General features: G+C 38.7%; 1 long non-coding RNA gene across 1 annotated transcript in view; it reads right to left on the bottom strand.

Moving 5' to 3' along the window:
- Nucleotides 1-7,095: 7,095 nt before the first annotated feature.
- Nucleotides 7,096-14,508, bottom strand: part of LOC124158275 — a 118,830-nt gene continuing 111,417 nt past the window's right edge. Inside the window, exon 4 of the long non-coding RNA XR_006864742.1 lies at nucleotides 7,096-7,183. This is a non-coding gene — a long non-coding RNA (uncharacterized LOC124158275). The remainder of the gene's footprint in view (nucleotides 7,184-14,508) is intronic.

The raw sequence follows: 14,508 nt of genomic DNA, 5'->3' as shown, positions 1-14,508 counted from the left end.
TATAGATTATATAAATAATGGTTCGATTTTATAGCTTACTTTTCCGTGAAGTTGAGGTAGCTATATCGTCAGCATCACGAGCGGTGACTTAAATTAAACCACTTCAAATGTGCGCTGAGTCTCAGAACATTTATCAGCCGCCCACTGGAGAACCGTCTGGTGTAACATAAGTGAATGCCTCCTACTAAGCAGTAACGCGAATATTGCAATTGACTTCAGAAGTGTATCTCCTAAATCCAATTAAAACAGCACATACAGCCTCTGGAAAGAGTTTTTCGGTTGCCAATGCAACGATCGCCAGGGAGGAGATCGCATCTTAAACTGTCCGAAGACGTGGCAAGAGTGGATAGAGAGTACTCTTAACTTAACTATAACTTAACTTAGCCATTAACTATTAACATGGACTTCGGAGATATTGATTCCTGCTTAAATTGGCTCTAGGATATACAGTTTTGAATTTCATTCCAGCCAATTAGCAGCTCCAGCCAATTTTGATAATTACAAAAGACAATAGTACCATCGGCCACTAAATGTGTTGCCACCCACCGCGCAATTACAATGGGTTTACAAAAGAGGCCACTCGCGTCGCTAGCGGGCATAACGATCCGAATTGAACAGAGAAATAGCTACATTAATGGCTGTTAGCCGAAATTTATATCAACGATGAAATAATCTCTCATATTCAAAACTTTTCCGGATTATCTCACATACTAAATGGCGAGCAAAAATAAAAAAAGATGGTTCCGTCTGCAGTCGTCGCCATGGTCGAACATTTCCGAAAACCAATTAAAATGCGCGGGACGGACTGGGATCTCCTATGTATGATTACCATGTCAATGTCAATGACAGACATGCCTCAAGATAAAAAAATACGACAAGCTGTTTCAATAGGTTGGGTAACTCAAAGATTGTCCGCTAAGAACACCCGAAGACAACGGTCAGTGCACGTTAGTCAAACACAGGGTCTTCCCCTAAAGAAGAATTATCAAAACCATTCCTCAAAGGAGGAGGCTCTACATAAGGCGATAACAATGAAAGCAGATCATTTGAAAGATAACCACAGCAAAATGACCGATAAGCGACCACATGCATGAGCAAGTCTTTTTCATTTGGATCATGCTGCCAAAGTTACGCCAATCGTATCTCGGTAACAGACTTCCATTACACGTGTCATCTTAACAATACGAGGCGTAAATTAACAGGTAGTTGAGAATTAAATGAAAATACATATTTTTATATCCGTTTTGACATAAATCCCAACATCAGAGTATCAACAGTACAATCTTCCTCATATTGCTGATAAACGCATCATTTCCATAAGCCTTTCTGTTATTGGCACATTTAGTTTTTGTCGCATTAGCAAATTTTGGATGCCAATAGAATTGCTCCATGTAATATTATTGAAAGTAGAAAGAACATACAAGTGTGGAGGGTAGTTCCAGAAACAAATGCAATGACAAAGCGACGGATGAAACCATCCGAATTTGGGAAGAAAATAAATTGGTCTCTCAAAGAAATACTGCTTAGGATACCATAGCGCTTCATTCAGTATTTTAAGATTCGAGGGAGTTTCAAGAAGTCTAGGCAAAAAGGAATAAAAACAAATTATACAGGGTATTTTTTTATTTTATAATTTTCATTATAGTCTTCTTTCAGCTGTATAATTTTTAATGCATTTTTACAAGCATTTTATGCCGTCCAAAAAGTAGAATTTCGGGATGTCCTCAAAATGGGAATTGGTTTCGGCGATGACCTCTTCCATAGTCGTAAATCTTTGTCCGCAAAGCCATTCCTTCAACTTTTGAAATTATAAATATTCACCGGAAGACAAAACTGGTGAATAACGGTTGCAATAATTGAAACTTTAATTCTGTAATTTTGGCAATTGACTCGGAACAGGTGTTCAACCGTGCATTGTATGGTTGAAGGAAGAAATTTTTCTACTTCAGAAGAGGACGCTTTTGTTGATTTCTAACATCAACCCGTCCAATAACGATGCATAATACTCTTCTGTTATCGTTTTTCCCTTTTCCAACAAATCGATGCAGATAATTCTGCATAAATTCCAAAATATCGTTGCCGTGACTAGACCGGCCCATTCCTACATCTTCGCTTGCTTTGGGGCCCGTTCATTTTCAAAATTCCATTGTTTTAGCTGTTATTTTGTCTCTGTGAAGTAGTGATGAATCCATATTTCATCAAAAGTTATGAATTTATGCGGAAAATCCTCAGGATGGCGCAGGAAATGCGCTAAAACAGCCTTCCAGTTAGCCACACGATTACGTTTATCCTCCAATATGAGAAAACGCGGCTGCGACTTAGCCGATATTTTTTTCACATCCAAATTTTCGTACAAAATTAAAGCAGTTGTGCATTTTGATAAGACTGTGGTCACACCTATATATCGCTCACTTTTATTCGTCTAACACTTATAACCATATCGTCGATTTTGCCAATCATTTTGGGAAGAGACACTTCCACAGAGCGTTCGGAGCAATGTTCATTTTTTTGGATGTACGGCAGAGTTTTATTTCATTTACTCGATTGTAAATAGTTTCAAACACAGGAAAAGATATCCATAAGCTACATTCGAGTTATCTTTGATATCTTTCGGCGTTAACCCTTTCAAAAACAAGTGTTTGATCACCGCAAAAAACTAAATTTTATCCATTTTTATAAAAAAATGAAATTTGTTCACTACAACCGGCAACAAAAATGAAACTATGGAATGGATACAGCTGAACTTCAACAACCAACTAGATACGAGTGCTATTTTATAGTCGACATTAATTTTTGATACTAAGAGAATAATTTCTTGGAGATTCTAAGGGCTGTTGGCTAAGATGTTACTTAACTTTCCTTCAGAATACACAAAAAGTAAAAATGTTGCATAAAATCGCCTTCAAATGAGAGCTTTCTCGAATAATGACAGTGTCCCACTCCTTCCAAGCACTATTATTTTTTTAAATTTTTATTTAATAAGGCATTTAATGAAAATTAAACTTCGTTTTTCATTCAATATGAATAAATTCCATAAAGTAGCGCCTAAAACCATCAATTTCAAGGCATTTAAACTTTTATAATAGATAATTATGCCTCATAAGTGATCAAGAATTGTACCAGTGAAAAAATCCCGATATAGTACCATTGCCAAATTGTACCATTCTGGAAGCTTTGAAGATGGTTTGTAATGAAGGAAAATGTGATATAGAGGTAGCAAGAGTAAAGAATCCATCAAAATCTGCATTATTAAGACATGCAGTGAATGCATTTGCTTCCAAGGACTGTGACAGCGTAATTTTTTAAAGTAATCTGATATATTCCTCTTTTGTACTGCACTTGGAAAGGTTGTATAAATGATTATGATGATGGATATAATGTAAAACTCATGCGAAAACGAGGAGCCAATTTAAAATATTTCTTCTCAACAAGAAGACGTACGTTTCATTGAGAAAAAAGATATTGCTCGGAAACTGAATTCTCCAATTTTGTTTAAAGGAATTTGTGAATGAGTGAAATTCTTGTTTACATTTACAACTGATACCATAAATCGTATAAGTATGATCAGAAATAGCTACAATATCTGTTCTTTACGTATTCTAAATGAATCAATTATTTTATTCTTACCATTTTCGCACATTTGCATTAATGTCATTCCTCCCGGAATGAGGGAGGACTGCAGCTCGATTCTGTAAATGTGATATCTGTGCTTCGCGTGCTTCGAACCACAGTGGAGTTCTCACGCCTCTCACCGTGAAAGACGTTCAAGCGATTCTGCAAGCCTGTGTCGTGAGATGTTTGACGGATTGCGAACGATCACTTCAGTTTCTTATGTTGGTAGCTGTGCGGATGCAAGGAACGAATCAGAATCTCCGACACAAACTTACTTCAGCGGCCAACTGCAACTTCAGTTACCATAGAGAAACATATACAATGCCGTGGAATATTCACTCCCAAAGTAAATAATACTTCTTTACTCAATTTTGAGTGAGGTCTTTTCTTTTAAAAGTGCCTATTAATGATAAGTTACGGTTGCTTAATTAGTTAATAGCTATAAACTGTATATTACCTCTTTTATATGTTGTCAAGTGCTGCGTATCAAAGTCAGTTATCACGTAGCGGGCTCGTAATTGCACAATTAGCTCTAATTTCCTCATGATATGGAGCTAATGCTTACGCGGAATGAGAACAAGTGTTATTTTATTATTTAATAATGGTTCACTCTCGTATGTGTTTGAGCTGTTCTCATCATTTCAGTACATAATTTTAAATGCGCTGTGGTGCGTATACATATATGTCTGATTGTGCAAGCACATGCCACTATTCACGATTTATACTGATGAAAATGTTTCTGGCGCGAATACGAGTAGATTATTAACAGTTTCTGCTAGAGGACGAGATGTTTACATGTCTTAGTATTTCTATTATGTCAACAGAAAAACGAATCATGTTGGTCGTGTTACTGAACGGCAGCAATAATGCATGGAAGAGATGGAATAGATGATCAATGTTTATCTTAACGTACTAAAGTATGCCCCGGCAAGCCATCTAAACGTCTACGAATTAATCGTGGTGTGAACTCAGTGATCCATCGCCAATCTCGCGTCTCGAAGGGAATGTTGATATCGCGTATCTGCCGTCGAAGTATATATGTGCATCTATTGCCTCCGTCGACATTGATGCTCATGCAAAAGTAGCGGAGGTATGTAAAGAGCCTCCATTCTCGTTAATAAAAACAAATCGAAGGCTTGAACTTGCGAAACAAATATTAAATAAATCTGTTAACATCCAATACCGCACAATACTTTTACCGTTGGTTCTACTCCAAATTATTATGAAAATTAAGTTGTCAGTATTTTAATTGTACATTCTAGAAGATGCACAAATATAAGATAATTGTCAAACCCTCAGCGCAAGGTTTAACTTCCCACCAACTTAAATCGCAATGAACGCCAATCAATTTAAATAGGACGCGAATGTAAATTTAACTTTATGCATTTCTTTTATTTGTTTTTAATACATATTACTTATGCGAAGTGACAATATGAAATAGCCACCATCGTAATTAATGAATAATGTGCTATTAATTATGAATCACAGCGTAAATTCATAATGAAAAATTAGAGCGCATTGCCGCGACGAAGCTACCACGGGCCCTCTTGGGCGTGAATACTTTCACGGACGCGGCTGTGAGAGTGACGTCACTAAAAAGTTTCAGAATCGCTCCAGCGTCAAAGCCGTGAATACATTGACGAAATCCGCTTGTGACGGCCATATCACATTTACAGAATCGAGCTGCTGGAACAAATTTCATACGTCCATACGAAAATGATAAATTCCACAGTACTCACCGATTCTAATTTCTCGAGGAATTTTCTATGGAATTTAGGAAGGTAAAGGTAACTAAGGATTGCAAACAATATTGATTTAGGGCGCTAATATTTTCACAAAACAATTGTAATCCAAAACATGTCCCAGTCCTCCCAAGTATCCTGTAGAAATAAAATACCGCGTGAGAAATAATTAGTACCGAACTTCTATCAACTTATGAAACCATGGGTCACAGTTCAAAGCATAATGAAATAAGCTCCTTATCAATGGAAATGACGTTGAATATAATCTGAGGAGCCGTTACTAACACAGCAGTGCTTCTAACTCTTGTATCTATTTGAATTGGATAAGAAATAGTAGTAGCCAGACCAAGAACTTCGCGCCCTCCTGAATCTGTCAGGTGACCAGCAGCAAAGGAGAAGAGGAAGGGAAAGAGAGAGAGATAGGTCCCCCTTTCAATGTAGGTCGAATTTCGCGACGGGAATACCGGATTCGGGCAGATTGCCAGACGGACTCGAAGGAAAAAAGAGAAGGTGTGAGGGGGGGGGGGGGGGAGGATTTGAGGAGGAGGTGGAAAACACAACGGGCGCCGAATATTTCGAAGGTGATCTGATACCCCAATAAAACACCACCCTACGATAAATAGTTGAAATTCACGCAAGAGACAGCTACTTAGTCTGGGGCGATCTCTAACCTAACCTATCCAAACGTACTGAAACACCCAGTTAATTAAGCTTGAACCACACGATCATTTTTTCCTATCTGGCGATCCCTTCAACGACTGCGGATGACCATTTCACGGGATCGTTCTCCGCAAAAATTGAAGGGATGGAAATCCCATCCATCCCTGTTTCCATTGGCCGGCAGGCACTGTCTATCAACAATCAAAACGCGCGCCCGCTACCAGCTATTGTTACGCACCGTTTGCGGGAAATACGAACATTACGTAAATGCCGCGACTTAGAGGCTATCCCAGCATTCCCCAAGGTGAAATCATCACAAAAAAAATGGTGGGAAAAGCAAAACAGGCGTAAACCAATCAGATTACACCTGACCACGGATATATACGGGACAAATTTCGAAGAACGGCATTCGGAAGATCCCCTGACACGGGCGACATCAACCGTTGGAAAACCCGAGAAACTTTTCTGCAACTGAAACGCCGGGAAAGCCTAAGATCATACGACGGAAGAGGGGTCGGGAAAGGAGAGGGTGGGAATGACTAAGTGATTCAGAAAATTATGGGTCAATGAACAATCACTTTTTTGGTCCCTGATCGCCGCAGCTATCATTCAGAGGAACGGAAAAAAACGATCGCGTCATACAGGCTCTATTCTATAGTGTTAGTGGCGTTTCACTAGTATAAGACACGAAATTACAGTTAATCAAAAGAATTCGGTAGATGGATACGAAAAGTACATGCTACTACAAAAAAATACCTCTTCATTCATCCATTAGAGGTAAGGAATCGTTTACAAGACTAAGCACACAATAAGACAGAACCACACGAGGCCGATACACAAGGAGCAGCTAAGGCGAGGCGACTCGCTTGGAATGGGCTCGTGACGTCATTAACTTATTTGCGAAAAGACGAAGGCCTTCGATGATGATTCTTCGAACGAGAACTTTTTTTCATTGACTTATTGTCCTTATATTTTATTGTCCTTACGCCTATTGAGGCGACTTGCAGGGTAGTATGAAGAAATAGAAAGTTATACCTCAGATGATGAAAAATAATGAAGAGAAGGCCCTGAACTTACCCGTTAACACAGATCCCACGCCCACGTACAAAGGCTTTAAGCATGTGACTCCGAAACGTACATTCTATGATGAGATTAGGAAAAGTAATTACCTGAAAAGAGAAAACAAAGGTTATTCAGTAAATTGAAAAGTGGGCGACACGCAAACATAATAACAGCAAATTATCGAAATGATTTCATGCACGGAGATAGTAATATTTAGAATACCAAACTAGATCCTTTGTAGATCATCGCACAGAAAATATGCTTTGGTTGACGTAAAAGTGATTTTCCAGCTAAAATCTGACAAGCAGGCATACATTCGTTTCCATATACGCATAAAGATGGCAATTCAAGGTTCACCTCTTTATAGAAATTAAAACGAACATTTCGCCCCGGTCATGCACCAATCAGCTTATTCAATCATGTTAAATGGTCTTCCCCACGGCCGAGGTGCAGCGAGCGACGTGATTCATAGGAGGCCGGGGCACCCTCGCCGTGCTAAAGTGTAGCGAGTTATTTCCACCACTGCGGATGCGACCTCGACAGGCCAATTCCACTGACCCCACTCTCCACACATGTCAGCAGCAACGAGTAACGAAGAGGTCAATCGCGGGTCAAGCTGGACGCCGCCGCCGCCGTGAATGAACGCACAATCGCAAAGCATGTTATGCGTTTCCCGCGCGCGCCAATCCATTCCACCAATCAGCGCGCTCCTCTCCACAAACAACAATGCGAGTGACAAGGAGTCTATAGAGATCAGACGCAATGAACGCAGCGCCATAGGGAGAAACAAAAGAGTAAACAAAACCAAGTGAGCACGAGGTGGCTGCGCAACAATTGGAATCTAAGGTCAACAATGAAAACATGTAAATAGAATTGTTGTTTCATTTTATATTTATCATAGTATTCTACCAATTACGACAGATTTCTATGGAATACTTAAGAAGCATTCTGGTAGCCTCCCTTTCTCTCAAGCACTTACCTCTTTAATTCACAATAAGGCCTACCCCCTTTAATTCTATCTAAAAATCCTATTCTCTTCCTTCCCCTACCTCGTTTACATAACATTCTACCCTCTACAACACTGTTTTCAACATCCCCTCCCCGCTCAGTACTCGCTCCATCCATACCTTCCGTCTCCTCCATATCTTATTTAGAGAGTACATCTCCTCAACCACCATGTCATTAATCACGAATTACCGACCAATATTCTTTTGACAGTGTCTGAAAAAGTCTAGAGCAGCTTGTTGAAAGCCGCCTACTAAAATTCCTAGATAAAAACACTTTTTTTTTTACCGACAATCAGTTTAGATTTAGACATGGATTAGGAACTAAAGATGCTCTCGAGAATAAAATAGCCCAAGTATAAAAATCAGTCAATTCAAGCATGCGGACTATTGATTTATATCTTGGTATAACTCAGGCATTTGATACACTCGCCCAAAGAACTATTAATGAAACTTGAGCCAGCCAGAATACGTGAAATATCACAAAAGTGGTAGGAAAGTTATTAGTAAAGATGAGCACAAAGTGTGAAAAAAGCATTTTTAACTGATTTATAATACCAGGGAAAAATTCTTCCCGCTATTTATATTTACTTTGGATAATTCAGTTTTCGAAAACATAGACGTAAGCACGACAACGCATCGGTATATCAAATGAAGTCACCGCCGATGGCAGCTAAACCTAAACCTAACCTACACCATAATACTCCCAGAATCCTCTAGATTGTCTCATAAAAACTACCAAGTCGGAGGACACCATGGTTTGGTACACTAATGTCGGACTAATAAACGATTTAAATTTTTCCTGGTGAATACTTCTGACGAACCCGAACCCAAGAAAAAACATTGGACTGTTTTGTAGAATTGACGTCGAGACGAGTGGAGTTGGTTTACTTTCAAAATTCTGACTGAAAATCAATGGAAATGGACAATTAATCAGCAATAAACAGTTTTAATGACTCAAAACGTGAGTTTACGGGTTTTCGCTTTTTCTGACTTCTCCATAGTCGTCACGTTTCAAATTTTTAATAGTTTGGTTCTTGCAGGCTCCGAAAAACATCTCAAATCTACATGAATGCCCGACGATCTTCATACGCTCAATAGAAATTTAAAAAAACATGATAGCTGGCCATTCATATCTCCATAAGACTCTTAGGGTGCGTTTGTTTAAGGCTAACAATGGCGGAAGCCGCCTTTCCTGATTGGGGAGGTGTTCCTTTGCCACGACTGGTTTTGTTGACTTGAGTAGTGTTGAGAGTGCAATGCAGAGGACTCTGCTTTCCTGCGGCGACCAAATGGTCGAAGGATTCCGATTCCGCCTCATCAGCGCCACACGCACAAAGATAACAGGGCCACGGCGACTGGCATTTCGAGTCCCGCAAGGGCACAAATCGTTATTGGTTATTCCCCACTCCACAATACAATGTCGCTCTCTTCCGTGACACTCTGATTTTTCCGGACAATCAGAGCGATACGTGTGCATTGCACGTAACCACGCGACCTTGACACACATAAAAATATCGAAAAAAAATATAGCCAAAAGAAATCGTGGAACACATTCGGCCTTCCACGCGCTTTTTCGCGAAATTTCCATTAGTTCTCGCCGTCACATCGAATGGCAAATGCAGCGTCGAATATACAGTCATCTACTCTGAATTGATTGAATCGATTCGATGGATTCTTGCGGAAAGAATTCATTAGGGGATGCCTCAATCACAAATCTTAACACTGTTCACCGTCTAACTTTGTGAGACCACGACACTTTAGTGAAAGAAAATTCACTTGTAACTTTCGCACTGAATGTTTATTGACACAGACAGTGGTTTCCACACTCATGTCCTTGTCCGCTCTATTTACGTACAATAATATTCATGTTTCAGGAATTTACGTTATATTCAAAAATTAATAAAAAATCTATGTTGCCTACGTTTCGGGAATTATATTTTTCCATTATTAAGGCTGAAACGGGATGAAAACTCCAATTGTCATAAGCAGAAGAGGTTTAAAGCCAATTATCAATACAGAAAATATTTGTAATATAATTTTTGAAATGGATTAAATCAAATATATAGGTACTTAGTTGATTCTACATGCCTTACTAGCTGACGCGGCGATCGTCGTACCGCATCAATGAACAGTTTAGTTACACCATTTATAAATCAAGAGCGGCTGTAATGATTTAATAATTTTTACTTATTTTAACAAATTAAGAAAACAATTCAATGAAACTACAAAAATAAACATTTTTATGTCTTGTTAGAAACATATTTTCTTTTTTTCAATCTACATACGGTCGACCGGGTTACGCATACGCGGATTTATTTCAATAAATTTCCTAATTTTTATGTCTTAGGTTAGGAAATTTTAGACATCGTGGTTGTATAAAGCAGTTAATAAAGTCAAAATTTTATACATACAGTTGTTGACCTATTTGCGTTTTTAACCGTAAAAAAATATATTTAAGTCCAAGACTTGCCCCGTTCCAGGGGCAAGTTTACGCAACGCTAGACCGATGCTTCACTGACGCTCAATACCTCGTGAAAATAGACCCTGGAAGCAGCATTAATAAGTGGCCCGCTAGATATAACTGATATAACAGAACATAAGTAAATCCGATCATAAAATGGCCTAGCACCAGCAAAAATGGTCATAGAAGAAATAAGAACTATCCCGATCAACGTGTTAGGTGTAAGACTAGGTAATGTTTACGAAAAACATATAACAGACTGGATTTTTTGGGAAATTGAAAAAGCTGTAATTTTCTTTCATCTCGGAGTGAATTTCAGAGCGCCAAGCTAAACCGCATCTTTCTCCTCCTCGTCAACTTCCCTGCAGTGCAACCAACATCACCGACTACTGAAAATCCTCGCAATCCGACACAAAACAACGCCGGCACGTGCATCTTCAATGCTTATTTACAGCTTAGCGACAACAATTAACTCATTTCGAACATGGCCAAATGCGCATAAGATGATTATAGCACCCTCTGCCCTCTCTGCATTTAATTACTCAGCGCCCACGCCATGTCTACCATAATTAGGTATTTATTTTATTGCCAAACAGATTTTAGGCCAAATCTACGCCTCATCAAGAACAACTTATCAAATTCGAATGCGGAAAATGTCACCAAGTGACACCAGTTCCAATGGATTCCCAATTCTTCGGATAACTAGACGCCGTTTCAGCTTTGACATAATGGCCGCATTGACAGAGAATCAATGGCCGTGAAGTTAGTCTCGGATGGAGGAAACTGCGACTCAACCAACGACTCTGAGGTAATCTTTCTTAAGATCATTTGACTGAAAATTTCGAGAATGTGTTTTATTTGAACCGAGTATCCGTTCGTGGTCCCAAGATCAAATTGATTTTTGGACCTTAATGAGATTTTATCACGGATGAATTCTCTCGTTCCGCTGCGCTCCACCCGATTGCATTTTGTCCTCATTCCGACCACAGAGAAAAAATGTAAATACATGCAAAACTGCTCAGAGAGCAGCAAGGGAAAGGCGAGGTTAGCATTGAAAACACCCTAAAACCACTATAAACATCAATCACACCAAGCACCATCAAAAAATGGTTTAAAAAATAACAGAAAATGTATTTAGCTCACGTGGTACGATAAAATTTGGATGCATGCAGAAGGAAGATATGATCGAACTAAATTCACCTCATTCAGTCACGCGCACATTTACGACGTTCCCATAGTTATCATCCTTCAAATGTTTATAGCTGGGCTGTTAGAGACTTCGGAAAACATCTCAACTCTTCCTGAAATACCGACCATACTCACACTTTCAATAGAACTTAAAAAAGGAGCATTAAAACTGGCTATTTAGTTCTCTAAAAAACTCTAAGGGGCGTTTAGCCACCAGAGAAATGGCATTTCCTAATTCTGAAAGCGTATGCGACGAATCTTTATTGATAGAGTGAATGAAATGAAACACTTGGGAGTAATTCTGGATAGTAATCTACGCTGGGATAAACATTTACTTGCTGTCAACAAATGCCTTAGAAGTGCCTTGTCCAAATTTTACTACCTACGAAGAAAATGTTCCCTCCAGGAAAAAATACCATTTATCATGCCCTTGTTCATTCCAAACTTTCTTATGGTATAATCTACAGGGGCAGTGCATACATGAGCACATTTAAGAGTGCACTCGTTTTGCAAAAAAAACTAGGGTATAACCTAAATTTACAAAAAATTATTATGAGCATTCATTTCTGTTGTTGTGGCCCTAAATTTGTTGCCACTAAAGCATTTGTATTTATTCAAAGTGCTTAAATTGTTTTTTTGCTGAAGTAGAAATATGCCGAGTGGATGTGATAAATATAAATATAATTTAAGGAGTGCGTCATTTCTAGTAGCAAACAGACCTAAGTTAACATTATATAAACGCTGTTTTCTTTACATGGAGCCAAAGTTATTTCATTAACTGCCCGCTAGAATAAAAAAAATAAATCTTCAAATGTAATGTTAAGACTTGCTACAGACTGTCTTTTCTCGCAAAAAAATAATTGAAAATTTATCTTGATGTTATTTATTTAAATCACTCATGTATCATTTACTGCATTATTATTTTTTTATTGGCATACATTTTTTTCTTATTTGATGGTGGCTCAATTCTGGTCCTGTATTACCTTGGAGACCACCTAAAGCTCCTTCTCTTGTTATTTTTGTATTCAGATGTAAAAACAAAATGTAGGAGTAAATAAATTATTATTATTATGATGTACTTAGTGACGGAGTGTTATTCTTAAGATTGCAATCCAGAGGTCTCTGAGTTGGTACCAGACTGGAGAGCCCTTCGTTTTAATATTTGCGTACTCACCCCAATCGGGCACTTTGCAATTTATAATTATTTTTTTGCGCACATGATTGTGTTTTTAGTATAAAGCTCTACCAAAGTGAACAAGAAACTTAAATCTAAGCATTTATCTCATATTAATTGGTCATAACAAACAATGCTCACACAATTGATATTGTACATAATAGCAATCCATTGAGTTCATTTTCGTTCTATTAATTTCACTTGATCTCTTCTACAGTATTCACTCTATTTTCGCATTATCTTAGGTCAACCGCAGAGAACAACATTTTCTCTATTATTGTCGGGCAAATTAATGATAGCATGATTTTTTATGCCATTCATGACTAGAACTATTCAAAACTACTCTGACAGAATTTCCTGAGATAATTAAGCACTTTGGGAATATTTCACGAGGAAGAAGGAAGTTTAGAGCGTGAATACGTTTGACACTGAAAACCCGAAAAATAAAGGAAGAAGATGTGACGGTGACCAAAAAGAGCGAAAGAGGTCAACCGCTCAAGGTTCAAAAGTGTCCGGTCGTGACACACTTAGTGGGTCAGGAAGCATTTTCGTGTCTGGAGAGGAAGAAAAGTCGTGCGCCCACCTTTATAGCCATCAGTAAAATACGCTCGACGAGGTGACGACCAAAACAAAAGTACTATTCGGGAGTTTTCACCCACTTCCTTCTGGAAATGGACACCTGTGGACCACTGGTCAGCCTCGTCTGTCGACCGCGCGGAGAGGAAAACACACAATTTGAATACTATCGAAAAAAGGGAGCGGAGAGAGAAAGTGGAATGATTCCACCGAACATATGTACTTAGGCAGGTGGGGAATTTCAACGATTGAGGACCAAGGGAGACTAGTGCATCACCAAAAGTGTAACCTACCGAAGCCTGTTTACTGATGCGGTCGCCATAGTGATCTACCGCGTCTGCTGTGTTACCCATGAGCGTAATTGTTAAATAAATCGTCAATGTTGCCTTGATTCTGAGGATGCGGAAGCATCCAAAATGCACTTCACATTTCATCAACATTATGGATAATTATTACCTTTGACAAGTAATTAAAATGTTTATACTATCGGATTACCCATCCAACTGCATTTACTTGCGTATACGTTGAAAAGGGATTTTTGCACTGCAATTAAAGGAAATTATTTAGTTTTCGAAGCCATATCGATGAGCTACATTCATATTTATCATGTAATATTGTGTAATTATTCCCCACCCGATGCAGAACAAATGTCGGATTCCCTGGCTTCACCTGCCAACGTTAATGGGAATGGTGGTCAAAGCGACCGCTATCATTGTTAAAACAGGGAATAGCAGTATTCTAATTAAATTATAATGAAATTCCTTTCCTAAATATGACTAAATCACGGACTTTTTTCCTTTCATTACCACGTAGTATTTCGGCTCTTATCACATCATCACCCCCTATAAAAGTTCACGCCTTCATCGACTCATATCGGAATAAACAGTGAGACAGAGAGAAATCGAATGCGTTAAACACATTAATTTAGGATAAAGTAGGTTGCCCAGCAACAGAGTGAGGTAAGTAAATGAAAACGAAGCTAGTGCATCATTGAAAAGGTGAGGCACGCGCAGCGCAAGGAAGTTG

Source organism: Ischnura elegans, chromosome 4 (genome assembly GCF_921293095.1).
Source record: "Ischnura elegans chromosome 4, ioIscEleg1.1, whole genome shotgun sequence".
Taxonomy (NCBI): domain Eukaryota; kingdom Metazoa; phylum Arthropoda; class Insecta; order Odonata; family Coenagrionidae; genus Ischnura; species Ischnura elegans.
The sequence above is the reverse complement of the archived record's forward strand: the minus strand, read 5'-3'. Positions and strand labels throughout refer to the sequence as shown.